Source organism: Myotis brandtii, unplaced genomic scaffold (genome assembly GCF_000412655.1).
Source record: "Myotis brandtii unplaced genomic scaffold, ASM41265v1 scaffold59, whole genome shotgun sequence".
Classification (NCBI taxonomy): Eukaryota; Metazoa; Chordata; class Mammalia; order Chiroptera; family Vespertilionidae; genus Myotis; species Myotis brandtii.
Window position 1 is genome coordinate 2609887 of NW_005370223.1, and position 13775 is coordinate 2623661.

Below are 13775 nucleotides of genomic sequence, written 5' to 3' on the forward strand. Positions count from 1 at the left end.
GCAGGAACCCCCCTCGCCTGCGCCCCGACCCCCCTCGCACCCTCATCTTAACTCACAGCAGGGCGGGGGGTTTCCCCTTCAGTTCTCCCCTTGGGTCTCGGGGTCTCCTAGAAACACGTGTCACTCCTCACATACTAGCCCACCCGAAGGGAGCATCCGTCTGTCCCATTATCTACTTTCTAAAGGAAACACCTTCAGTTCCTTCCATTATTTCCCGCGACATCTATCATGATGCAACTGCTATCGGTCTCCAGGTCTTATCTTGGAAAGCATCCCGGGCTTGGAAAGGTGAGTACCAGAATGCCAGGCCACCGAGCGATTGGATCCGTGCTGGGATGCTAACAGTAATTCTAAGAATAATAGTATTTGGCCCTAACCGGTTTGGCTCAATGGATAGAGCATCGGCCTGCGGACTGAAAGGTCCCAGGTTCGATTCCAGTCAAGGGCATGTACCTTGGTTGCGGGCACATCCCCAGTAGGAGGTGTGCAGGAGGCAGCTGATCGATGTTTCTAACTCTCTATCCCTCTCTCTCCCTCTCTGTAAAAAATCAATGAAATATATTTAAAAAATAATAGTATTTGGTGAGTATCATGAATTAGGCACTTTACTAAGTGCTTTATATGCATTCTATCAGTATATGAGGGAGGTATTGTTATTCTCATTTTCCAGGTGAGAACACGGTAGCTCAGGGACGCCAAGGAACATTCCTGAGAGTCCACAGTAAGGGACGAATCCCAGTTCACACCCGAGCCTATCTGACTCATCACCTGTGCTTTATATTCACAAGGCCACCCAGGCTTGCTCAGCTGTCAGTTACCTTGCTAGCATCACCCAGACCTCTAGCTGCCGCAGGCCAGTTTACAGAGCTGGGCTGTCACTCAAGGTGTAGGAGCAGGAGTGAAGGCCGCCAAGTCAGCATTCCCGTGATTGGAGTAAGACAAGCAGGTGGCCAGAGTCTGATTATCATTCAAGAAGCAGAGCAGGGTCTCCCAGGGTGAGGTTCAGGAGTGGAGACTCCATGGTGACAGTGAGGAGGCCATAGGCACTTCTTAGACTTTGCATGGAAACAGCCAGACAGCCTGTCTCCTGTTACCAGAGGGAGCCCTGGACCATGCTCTTACTAGCCAGGGTGATAGGACCAGAAAGTATTTAAAACATCAGCTGAAGCAGTCACAGGAAAGAGTGAGGCCAGTGGTGAGCACGTGACCAGTGTGAAAGTATGAATGAAAAGCTTTCGCAGTTGTCCTTTCAGGCTTAAAGGGAACAAGAAGTGCCTGGAAACCCCCTAATGGAGAGAGAAGCTGCAACGCCCCTGGGAGCCCAGTACCTCTTACTCTCATCATCATGTGGGACAGTGAAGCAGCAGCAGCCTGGCATCACCTGGGAGCTTGTTTGAAATGCAGAATTCCAGGCCGTACCTCAGCCTACACAAAAAAAGCCAGATTTTTGTGTATGTGATAGTATACTATGTTAGTACAGTTTGGGTAATATGAATATATTTAAAATCTTTTTTCTTAAAATATTAATTTTTATTGCATATTAAAACTATTATATTTAAAATCGTTTTTCTTGAAATATTAATATTTATTGCATGTAACTTTATTATATTTAAAATCGTTTTTCTTGAAATAAAATGTTTTTAATAAAGTGAGGGGAAAATAATAAAAATAAATCAGAATTTAAATATTAACAAGGTCTCAGGTGACTTGTAGGCACATTAAAGTTGATGTAGACGGGGAAAAGGAGGAATTATCTTGATACAGGCAGACCTTATTTTAAGACATGCCAATAGGAGTGACCTCTAACCTTCTCAAAGGCTGTACAATAGCCTGCAAAGCGCTACATGATGTAGCAAGTTCAGTCCCCACCCCCACCCCCAACTTACCTCCCTTACCCCACCACTCAGATATGGTCAGTCGCCTTAGCTGGCTACCTTCACACTTTGCTTCAGTGCCACCTTCTCAGTGACTAGCCAATGTAAAATGACCACCCATCCCCATCCCTCTTACCCTGCTCTACTTTTTCTTTTTTCATAGCAGTTATCACCTTCCAACACATGATACCAATTACTGTTTATTAGCTGTCTCTCTTCTAGAATGTCAGCTCCCTGGGGGCAAGGATCTTCGTTGTTTTTTGTTGATGTTGTTGTTCATATGTGCTTACAACAATGTCTGATACATGAAGAGTATTCATTGAACAATCGTTGAAAGAACCAATCAAATAATTTTTGAAAAAGGGTTTATACATTGATTGTCTGAAATTCAGAGTGCTCCTTTTTTCCCCACAGAAGCTATGTGATAGGTGGTTATATACTCAGATCAACACTGGAACCCTATTGAACACATAATTTAGCAAAAAAAAAGAAGTTATCTTTTGTTATGGATACCATTCAGGGACAGTTGTTAGGTGAAAATTTAAAATGATAAATTTAAGAAATTGAATTAGGGGATTAATCTAAGGATTACCTTCCATTCCTTTTGGAGGCCCTTTCATAACCACTCCTTTTCAAGGCCTTCCTGATCTTCCCAGACCATAATAAGCAGCTCTGTCCTTGATCTCATGGGGAATTCATTAACTGTAATATTCATTTGGCAATTAGACATGAAGTTTTGTGCCAGTCCTTGTACAAAATTGCCCCTGAAGCTGAATAACCACAGTCTGGAACATTCTGTAAATCTCAGAAAATATGAAAACATCAACTGACGGAGTCACATCCTTTTATAAACTGAAAAAATTGATGGGTTGGCCTACTTCTCAGAGCACACACAGCTTGACCAACCTCTGTTGTCCACAGCCTTAATCCAGCATCAGCATCTGCGTCATTTAACACCCGCCCAGGGCTAAGCCACTGCAGGATTAACATAGGCTGGATGCCTGCAAAACGATGTTTATTACACAATCTGCCTTGAGCCTTTTTTCTTCATGCCAGAGAGATAAGCATCACAGTATCTAGCATGGGCCTTGCACATTTTAGTCATTATCATGAAAGTTCACTTTTATTGTATACCTTATACAGTGCCATCTTCTAATCTGATTAACCCCACAGCCACACCATTGGGGTGCAGTTAAAATTTGGTTACTGCTATACAACAAGGTTCTCTGCTTTTCCCAAGGTCACACAGCTAATCAATGGTTTTAGCCCAAGCAATTCTACCGTCGCACACAGGCTCCTAACCACAAATCCATGATGTAAAGTTATTGTTAGAGAAATTAAAATATCAAACTCTCCCTAGTGTGTAAAAATACCTTTCAATGTTCAAAAATTATATATATATAAGTATGCATACACATCTATATTTATATACATACAAACACATGCATCAGTTAGTCATGAATCATTTTTCCATGGGGTATATACCTGCTATGGTAATATTCACATAGGTGAATATTACAGTTCAACAGTTCAACAGTTTGGGAATAAAGACTATTTCCATTTGCACTGCATTTATCATAAGCATTCTGTGAATAGTATGAGAAAAATCAAGTTTACCATCATGAACTCATAAATCTGAGGGTGTTTTGACATTTTTCCAGTAATTAGAAGCCTGACTCCATAATATCAGCATTTAGTTGATTCTTTTATTATTAATTTTTTTTATCCTCACCCAAGGATATGTTTTTATGGAGGGAGGGAGAGAGAGAGAGAGAGAAAGAGAGAGAGACACATCGATCGGTTGCCTCCCATACACATCCCAACTCAGGATCAAACTCCCAACCTAGGTATGTGCCCTGGCTGTGAATTCGAACCCACAGCCTTTTGGTGTACAGGCCCATGCTCCAACCAACTGAGCCATTAGGCCAGGGCTAATTGATTCTTTTATATGTGATATTTCATCAATAGCAAATGCTAAATACTCATAAAAACACTTTTCAAAATATTAGGATAACTAATCTTACTTTTGTTCTCTGAAAATTGTACTTCCTCCCTTCCTTTTAAGGTCTGTTTTCCTTGAATCCTAGAAATCAACAACTGGTGAAAAGACATCCCAGCGATCCAGCCTGTTCCCCAGCCAAGAGCACAATATTCCCCACGGGCTCTGGTAGAGCTTTAAGATCCCAGACTTGACATTTTTAGCCACAGGGCTTTTCTCTTTCCCCAAGGAGGTAGTTCAGTCTATTCTATGGCAGTGAGAACTGCTTACTTTATGGAATTTTGCCAACCAACCCTCCTAGGTTATGGAGCATCATGGAAAAGAATGGGGTTTCATAGGGAATGTTTTCAAAGCCAAGGAGGAAGAGAAAAATCTGCCTTTTATGGTAAGTTTCAAAAACTATTTAAACTTAACATTTTGAGAAATGTGCCTAGTTTTTCCCAGTTCCCCCCAAAAGGGCAAAATTTTGTAGAACACCTAGGTCATTTGGTTCATGCCATATAAGTAGCTGTAAGATCATGTAAAATATTAACAGATGTAGTCTTCCTTCTTGGCATTTCCTTTTTACCCTACAACATTTTCACCATTAAAATGAGGTCTCTAGCCTGAGGCTTTTGTCCTAGAGAAGGGAATATACCAAAGAACCCAGCAGAATTCAGCAAGTCATAGTCTTCACTTTGAATTTCAAAATAGGCTATTGAGAGGGGAAGATATAATAGCATTGAAGAAGGGGGGCGGGGGGAATGTAGCTCATCAAAGGCAAATCCTGGAGCAATAAGATAAAGGAGTTTATAACTTAAACCATAGTGGAAGAAAAATGTGTGAGGAGATACAAGCTATACTCCAGCACACAGAGAAAAGCAGAACCTTTTCTGACCTGGGGTTGAGGAGGTTGGGAAAAATTTAGAGAGCGTATAGTTGGTGAAGGATTCTCAAAATTACTCCTCCAGGGGTCGAAACCCTTGGGGAGTTGGTTGAGACCGTTCTCTCTAGAAAAGGTAGAGCTCTGGGAAGGCTAGTTCCCGACTTGAAATTCAGACAAGACATCTTCTCAGAGGGCCTCATTCCATCACAGGGCAGCCAGGAGAGTAAATGCAGGGTAAGTGTTGCCAAGAGAACCTCTGGAATGGCCTGTCCCACCCTCCATCTGCCCTATGTGCAGTGTCTCAAGGCCCCAGAATGAAGTGCAAGAGCAGCTAACATTCTCCATGTTCAGTAGACAGAGGCAAGGAGGATGGCTGAGAACATACAGGGAATCCAAATGGCCCTCTCATGCTCAACCAAAAAGGAGAACAGACTAAAGGACTTGCCAGAAACCATGAGGGACTTGCTGCATTAACGGACACAATGGGAGTAGAAGCAGATTCCCAAGGCCACGCAGGCCCAGCTAAGCCTCCCAGAGGCCAGTCCAGACAGAAAACAAGATTCACACCAGACCCTCCTTCGTCAATGACAGGATGCAAAACCCTTAGCAACAGACTGGTGAGTTTCCTTCTGTTCCCTGCTACCAAGTGCTTACAGAATTTTCCTGAGAGCCATGCCCTCCTCTGCTTTCTTTCATCTTTTATTTTGTCTCCTCTTACTTTCTTTGCTTCCCCCACACATTGATGTGTTTAGAGAAACCAGTCCAGTTGCTTTTAAAACTATTTTGCCTGTGTTGAGCCCTCCCCCATTCACACAGATACTAAGCTGAGTCCCCGTAGAGTTAAGCTATGTTTTCCTCTCAGAGTGACTCTTCACCTCAGTTTCTTTGTGGTGTCAGAGGTGGCTCTTCCGATCGGGGCTCAGGCACAGGACCAGGCAGGTGCTGTAAGTGAATGGAGCAGGCCCAGTGCACATCCTTAGAGAACAGAAGAGGGGATGGGCCCATCTCAGGCTGGCAGTTGCCACTCAACTCCAGCTGATGGTAGCCATGGAGAAATCCGCATTTCTGTGTGGTTTCTCACTGTAAAAATCCCGGGGGAGCCGAACAGCTCAGTTCTGCTTATGAGCCGCACTTCGTGACCCTATTCTACACTGTTGTTGTTTTTAACTAAGTGTTTAAGTGAAGTCATGAGCAAATGTCTGGAAATTAGTTTACTTCCTTCAATGGAGAAAGATTTTTATGGCTGTCACTCAAGAGAAGCCTTTGAAAATGAAGGGCAGTGATATGACTCAAGGTAGGACTCTAGCCGGTGTTAGGGTGGATGTGGATTTGATGGCAACTAGGAGACATGGGCACAAGTAAGAGATGATATTTTTTATCAAGATTTTTAAATTTTAAACTTCATTTTAAACTTCAATATGATGATGGCTATTTTTAGCTGGCTTTATTTTTTTCAACCATAGGACTCTATGCTACCTCTGATTTCTTCACATGTGTAATGTAGACTCGAAAAACATTTCTCTCTCTACAGGATGAAGTCTTCAAAAGCCTTCCGTACTGCTGGCTGTCCCCAGCAGCCACATCTGCAGATCTTTACTGAGTGACTAACACACTCCTGACATAAACGGTAAACCTGAGTGAATAATTTCCTCTCTGGGTTATTTTTTCCTCCCCTTCTTAATCAATACCCACATAATTGATCAGGTGGCCCATATGGCCCCTCTGGTTCACACATTAAGACAATTAGGACAGCAGCCAGGTAATTGCTCAAGCTGGCATTTTTCCCAAGACAGGAAAACCTGATGTTTTGTCTTCCTCAGAAAAAGCCAGCTCCATCTGGTCTTGGGTATAATGCAATACTAATTCATTCAACATCCAGCGAAAAATGGGTATCACCCTATTTAGAGAAAATATTGAGTAAAAGTGAATTATGTGGCAGTAAGTTTCCCACTGCAGAATTCAGTCTGAAATGTGGTAGTAAAAACATCTAACAGGAGAAGAGTGAGTATACTGTGTATACTAAGATTTTACCCACACTCTGAGAGGGAGACGCTAGTCACCGGACAATAACCAGACTCCCCCTCTCGGGGATCAAATATCAGAGAGAGGACGAGCTTGGAGCTGGGGGATCCTCACAATTATGAGCTCTAAAATGATTGGGGCGGGGGGAGACTTAGAAATACAAGGCCAGGTATATAGAAAAAGAAACGATTTCTGGCACCAGGACCTATAGACAGTGCCCCTCCCATGCTGCATAGGAGAAAATAACTAAAGCTAAAGTGTACGTCGTGATTGAGGAGACTTCTGGAAAGTTAGCTACTCCCAGCATGGGATCTGTGAACCAACGGGAAGCAAAACAAGTAGCAGTTTGATCACAGATTTATTCTTTAGAACAGAAAGAGAATGTTTACATTCTGTGGCAAACATATGACCTACAGTTGGAGGGGCCAGGAGGTTTGACATGTTCTCTTAACTCCAAGTCCATCCCCACCTCTACCCCCAGCAGGAGCAAGGGAGGAGCCTAGAACCACTGCAGCAGGAAGAGCCCTGGAGATGACAGTGTACACGGGGTGGGCATCCTGCAGAAGGTTAACAAGCATGCGCAAGACCGCTGCAGTACCCGGCAGCCCGCCCACCACTACACGGGGAGAACTGAAATTAAACAAAAGTGCTTCTGGGAAGAAGATGACAAATATTCCTCTTGTCTCTCATCTTCCATTACTCAAGCCAATTAAAAAGTAAATCAAAAGTACCTAAAAGAAGCAAACAGCAATTTTCCCAATTTATAATAAAACAATATATCAGTGACCAATGATGTTTTAAAAAATTGACTCTAGTAAATGAATTCTTTCATCATCAAGAGAGTTTTGACACTAGAAGCATGGGTAGGGTCCCTAGGCCTGGCCGGCAATCAGGGCCAGTTGGGGCCTTCCAACTGCCAGCCGGGGCCTTCCTTTGTTCCGTGCCGCCCCCTGGTGGTCAGCGTACATCACAGCCAGTGATCAAACTCCTGGTCTCCTGGTCGAACTCCCGTGGGGACAATTTGCATATTAGGCTTTTATATATATAGATTGTCTTAATGATGAAAGAACTCATTTGCTAGAAGAGAACCCTGGAAAAAGTCATGTTAAGAATCATACTGGCATAATTCAGATTTTCCTAAGGGCCTGTCCTTCTGGCCTTAATTTTATCATTCAGTCATGAGTGGAAAGTATTACAAACCACCCCAAAACTACACACAGTTAACAAAGTAGCGTGTCACTTTAAAATGGCCAAAGCAAATCAGTGACTAAGCCTGACATCCATGTAGCCAAGAGATATTAATCTGTTGCCAAGTAGGGCAGCAAACATTCGGAAAGAATAATACCAATCTATAACAGCTTTAAGTATGGTGCTATGCCACTCATTGAAGATTAAGAGGAAAAGTAATACTTTATCTACAAAGTCAAGATTATTTGGAGCCTCCATTAGTGGCACAACACTCATCTCTAGACAAGCTGGACTCCTGCGTCTACATATAGAAGTCACTTGTATGAGGGACATTCTGAGATATTAAACTTTGCCTTCATTCATGTGCCCAAAGTGTCTACCACTCCACCACTAGAAAGTTGTGCCACCTGATAATAGCATGTGGTACTAGGAATTATGAATTGTTCTTCGAAGTTATGACTTATTCCCATCTAGTAGACCTCCCTCAAAACAGAAGATGAGAAAGAGTGGGGGCATCTGCAAAAGTCCTGTCTAGTCCAAAAACACCCTAGGATTCTAATCCAGGTGAACAAGAATACTCTTCTCTGAGGACCATTCTGAGGATCCAAGCATTGAGGGTGATGATTCTATCTTGTACAGTGGTTCTCAAACTGTGCTCCAAGGAGCTCTTGAGGTTCCATAAAGTTGTCTCAGAAAGAGCCAGACAGAGGGACACACGCTCATACATGCCCTTACCTCCATTCCTGGGACTTGCCAGACTAGTTAAGGCTAAGATAAGAAATGGGGCTTTGAGTAATGAGGCTCAAGGGGGAAGAAGAGAGAGAGGAGTTCCTTTTGATAAAATAATACATGAAATCTGCACAGGGAGGTTCCATTTTAGTAGTCTGGAAGATCTGTCTGCTAAGTACTTGTTTCACCTGAGGGTATAAATGGTTCTACCTCACTCTTACTCTTCATGACCCATTCAGAGATGGAACTAAATGACTGGGAGGAGAGGGGTGGGAGGAAGTTAAAGAGACAGTTCCAGGGGAGGAACAAAAAAGAGAGGGTGTCAAAGGCGGGGCGTGGGGGGTGTTGTTCTCTCTGCCACCAAAAAGGTGACCAGCCATGTTATCAAGCCCATGACTCTTGAGGTGAGGATGGTTGAATGTTGGACAGGCACATCTCTGAAGCTCCTACCTCCCTCTAAACTCCTTGGGATCCAGTGAGCTCTGGAATGGCTGCCAGTAAGGCTTTTTAGCAAGCATTGTTAGTGTACCACTTCCTTTCACAGTAGTAGTGAATGCACATCCATAAAAGGCATCCACTTAAGATTTACTTTGAGTTTTTAAAAACAAAAAGCTTGAAATCCCACAATTTAACCCAATCTTCCAATTTCCTGGGAAAGGAAATAGGAGCCCAGATGAAAAGGCTTGCCTAAGGTCACGAAGAGAACCAGCCAAAAGTTGGACCCAGAATCAGGACTTTTGGCCCCGGCCCGGTGTCCCTCCTCAACAGCTCTATATCCCTGATCCTGGGCTCCCATCTCTGGTGCTCACAGCCCCACCAGTTAACTAGGTGACCTCGCTTCCAGTTCACATGGAGGAGGCTCAGTTGTTCGGACTGTGCAGCAGCATCACCCTGCTCTGAAAGGAACCAAGCCCCCATCTTCCAGCGCTAACGAGGCTCATCTAAAGCCTCAGCACCGGAGGGGGTGAGCTTCTGCCCCATCTGCATTCCCTTCGCCCTCAGGCCCCTTCCTTTCGGGCCTGCCTTGTACTCCTTTGAAATGCCTCCCTTGGCAAGTGGGCTTGTCAGGATGGTGCAGCCCCCTAGCTGGCTGCCAGTTGGATTTTCTGTGGGTTTGCCACGTCGCGGTGACAGGACTGTGTAGAGGCCCAGATGCTGCAGCATAAGTAAATAGCACATCTGGGACCTGGAAGGGGTCCAACTGCATATTACAGAAAAAGCTAGGGTGGAAACAGAGCCAAATGATACACAGCTGGAAACTTAAGTTAGGAGTGAGGTGGGGAAGCCGTTCAAGAAGAGAGAGAAAGAAAGAAATGGGGAGGAAGAGAAAAAGATCAAACCAGGGATTACTGTTGTTGGGAAGACTCTGGATTTTATTTGCTGAGAAACAGACCCATGGTTTGCACAACCGTTGAATTAAGAGCATGCCTACAGAAATGACAGTTTATAAGAGTTGACCTCACCACACAGAGGCTGAGCAGGGCTGGGGAGCTTTACTCCTAGACATCTGGTTGCCTTCGATGTGTCAGTTTGGTCACCTCCTAGCTATTTGAATCTATAAATGGCCTCATAGTGAGGAGGGTGCAGGAGTTCTGCCCTGCACTGGTGAGAACCCCAGGCTCCCTGCCCGGGATCACCTGGTGTTTGGGAAGCTTAGTGAGTTCCCAGGCTCCTGGGCAGACTCAGCTGAGTATGCTGGTCATGAACATGCAGAGAATGAAAGAAGAGGCCAGGGAGGAGGAGGAAGAGGAGGAGGAGGTACAGTGATGTCACTCTCTTCCAGCCCAGAGGCCCAGGTTGATGACTCACTGAGTGAATAAGCAATGGCTGCAAAGGACACTGCTCACACCCACACCCAAGGCCAGAGACTACAAACTACAATGACATCACCAAGCAGAGGAGAGGAAGTTTAAGTGAAGGGGGAATTAGGGCAAAAGAAAGAGAAAAAAATCCATTTCTCTCTCTTTTAATGGAAGTCAAATGCATAGATTACCCTTCTTAATGGGTAGCTTCATTTAATCTCCTGGATTAAAGATACCCCAAAATTAAACCTTCAAGAGATGCCAGAACGCAGACTTTCTAAACAAAGCACAATATTGCAGGGCCAAACTTTTCTAGATCCTTCAGCCGCTCCCACCTAGTCCGTGTCCTGTGGCAAGTGACGCAAGGTGAATGAATCCTGCTGTGCTATGGAGAAGCAAGGCTCCTCCCACCCACTTGGGGCTGAACTTTGAAGGCCTTAAAATGCAGGCTTGTTGTTTTTAAGGAAAGCAGATGACTAAACAAAATGGCCCTCGAGAGGCAACACTTGGTTTGGTGGAGATTCCAGGTGTCCTGCATACACAGGAAATCTGAAAGGGTAAGTGACTTTTTTTGGGTCTTGGTTGGAAAAAGTTCCTAATGGGCAGTAGTTGCATTTGGAGAAACTCTCAGAATGGCTGAACCCTAACACAAGGACGAATCTTGGACACTAATTCGTAGTGTGTAAGTTTCCAGCATTCCAGTGGAGGGGAGACACCAGTTGACCTTCCCAATATCACTTATAGTGATTCTGAAGTCTTTTAATAACACATACTTAGGGAGTACGGTTCGAAGTAGATGTGATGCAGTTACAGACCTAGGCATAATTTTAAAGCCTATGTTCATTTATTTGAGAAACTAGTGGCCGGTGCACATTGAAAGGAAAAAGAAATATTTTAATATCGCTATTCGCCCTTTCTCTATAATAGAAGTGTCAACCAAATTCACAGTTGACAATGACAGATTGAAACACACACGTGTGATTGGCACCAGCGAGAGCTTTATGTGTATCACGCATGCACAAGTCAACGTTTATTTTTAAATTGCCAGTGCACGTCATATGTACTGGCCGGTCAGATGGTCGGATGGACGGACAGATAGATGGACGGTCAGTCACTTAGCCTTTTATATATATAGAAGATATTTATTGAGCACTTTCTAAGTACCAGGCATTATGCTGGAAGCTGGGAGTAAACTGTTGAGTGGAACAAAGTTCTGCCCTCATGGAGCTTATCATTTAGTAACCGGAATCCTGCAACCACTGTGACAGTGAAACACAGCTGTTCATTTCATTCAACGTTAATTTCTTGGGGCACCAGTCAATTCTAAGCTAAGAGGGGAAAAAAAGGCTGCCAAGCTCTGAAAATATCCCATGCCTCAAAATACAATTATATTTAGAATAACCTTAATTTTGTGGCATTTCAAGAATACAGAAACTGCATAAGGGGAGGTAAGCCAGAATTCTTCTTGTAGCCTGATTATTAATTTGTGACTTAAAATCTCCTATGGGGAAACTCCAAACCAAAGTGGCAATTAGGGGAAGAAGGCAAATTGGGAAGTTTGAATTTAATGGGAGGTATGTTCCCTAAAAGCATCTCATAATTCAAAATCCAAACAATTCAAGAGCAGTCCTGACCATGGATGGATATTTGGGGCGGGGGGGAGAGTTTGGGGAGCAGTGTGAGTGCTGTGACCAGCTGAAATGACATTGCCACGAGCAATAGCAGAGACACCATTCACCGTCTGTCCTGCTGCTGCTTTGAAATTAGATGATTCTTGTCTCATTCTTTCTTGATTTAGTTTAGGGGCCCTCCAGAACCTTCTGCCCCCTGCCCCCTGCCCCCTGCAGGGAGTGCATCAATATGGACGACTTCAACAAGTCTCCTTGCCTTCTGGCTTCCAGGCAGGTTCCACCAATGAGAACCTGCAAGAAACCAGGGGCGCAGAGGAGGCAGGTTGGGGCCTCTAGCCCCAGAACCCCCTCTCTGCCAGGCCGCGGTGGGTCAGCAGTGTCTCTCCACCGAAGGTCCCAGCTCCGCATAGCTGCCCTCCCAGGGGTTCAGTACTTGCTTACTCTTGTGTCTTCTCTGCTCTTGGAGGGGAGAGTTGTACTATTCCTTGCAGTTTCCCTACACTCTGCCTACACCTTTGTGAGTAGTTTTGGTGTGTTGTTGTTGTTTTTTTTAGGTGTTTTTTTTTTTTAGTTCTTTTATTTTATCCAATTTATGCCATATATTTCCTGCTGGGACTATGACAAATAGAGGAATTTATATGATCTCAAATGTTGTACCTTGAGGGAGGCTTTATTATTATTTTTCATATTCCATGATTTCAAATTTGTTTCATTCAAATTTGCATGAAAAAGCAATACATTTCAAAAGATCCACAGGCCCATCTGCATCTGTAAAAGGGCCAAAAATCAAGGGTTACAACAACCTGTCTTGGATTTCCCGCTCTGCCTTAAACTATTATCCTTGATGACTTTGGGGACTTGCCTTCCTGCTTTCTTTTTAGCCTAAATAGTAGACGCTACGTCGCCCAGTAACATCACTCCTGCCCCAGCTTCATTAACTCGTTGGCAAAAAAAGGGTGAACAGACTTCATGGTCAGTGCATTGAGGCAATCATCCCTCTGCCTTTCCAGCCATTGGAATTCCATTCCCAGGCAACAATAATCTCTGAAATATTCAGAAACAGGCATGTGACATCTCTTCGTCTTCCCCTGCAGCACGCGGTTTGATTTCTGTTTGGCTCCCTTTCCCTCTTCTTGGTCACTGACTTGGTGGCAGACAGTTTGGCTTCCACTACAGCTCAGCAAAGACAAAACAGACAGTTTGGCTGTAGGGCCGGTGGGTGTCTGCCACCCAGAGCCGTGGCACATCTGAATTATGGACAGGACTCAGCATTTCAGCATTCCCGGCCTCCTTCTGGAACTCTCCACACCCATCCATTCGTTCTTGCTCATTGGTGCCATTTCCACTTGATCATGTGCAAGGCGACCCATCTGAAAGCATAGTGGGGAAGGGCAGCCAGCCATTTCCTGAGACTCGGGTCCAAGGAACCGGATTTAAATGAAAAGGCAGGGACAGCGACCCATTTTCTAAGGGGCAGACGATGTAGTGCACAGGCTGAGAGCACCGACATTTTTGCAGGAACCAGTCGCTTAACCCTTCCTATACTTACTTCTCTGTCAACTGTGGAGAGTATTAATACCGACTTCAACGGCTTTTAGGAAATTAAATGAAACGGTAGCAGTCAAGCTTCTAGCATGGTGGGTGCGCAGTGGTAGCTGTCATCAG

General features: G+C 44.3%; 1 long non-coding RNA gene across 1 annotated transcript; it reads left to right on the top strand.

Annotated features, from left to right (window-relative positions):
- Positions 1 to 13: 13 nt before the first annotated feature.
- On the top strand, positions 14 to 7562 carry LOC106728305. Its single transcript, XR_001364584.1, has 3 exons — positions 14 to 288; positions 6270 to 6365; positions 7242 to 7562. It is a non-coding gene; the product is annotated as an uncharacterized LOC106728305 (long non-coding RNA).
- The last annotated feature ends 6213 nt before the right edge of the window (positions 7563 to 13775 follow it).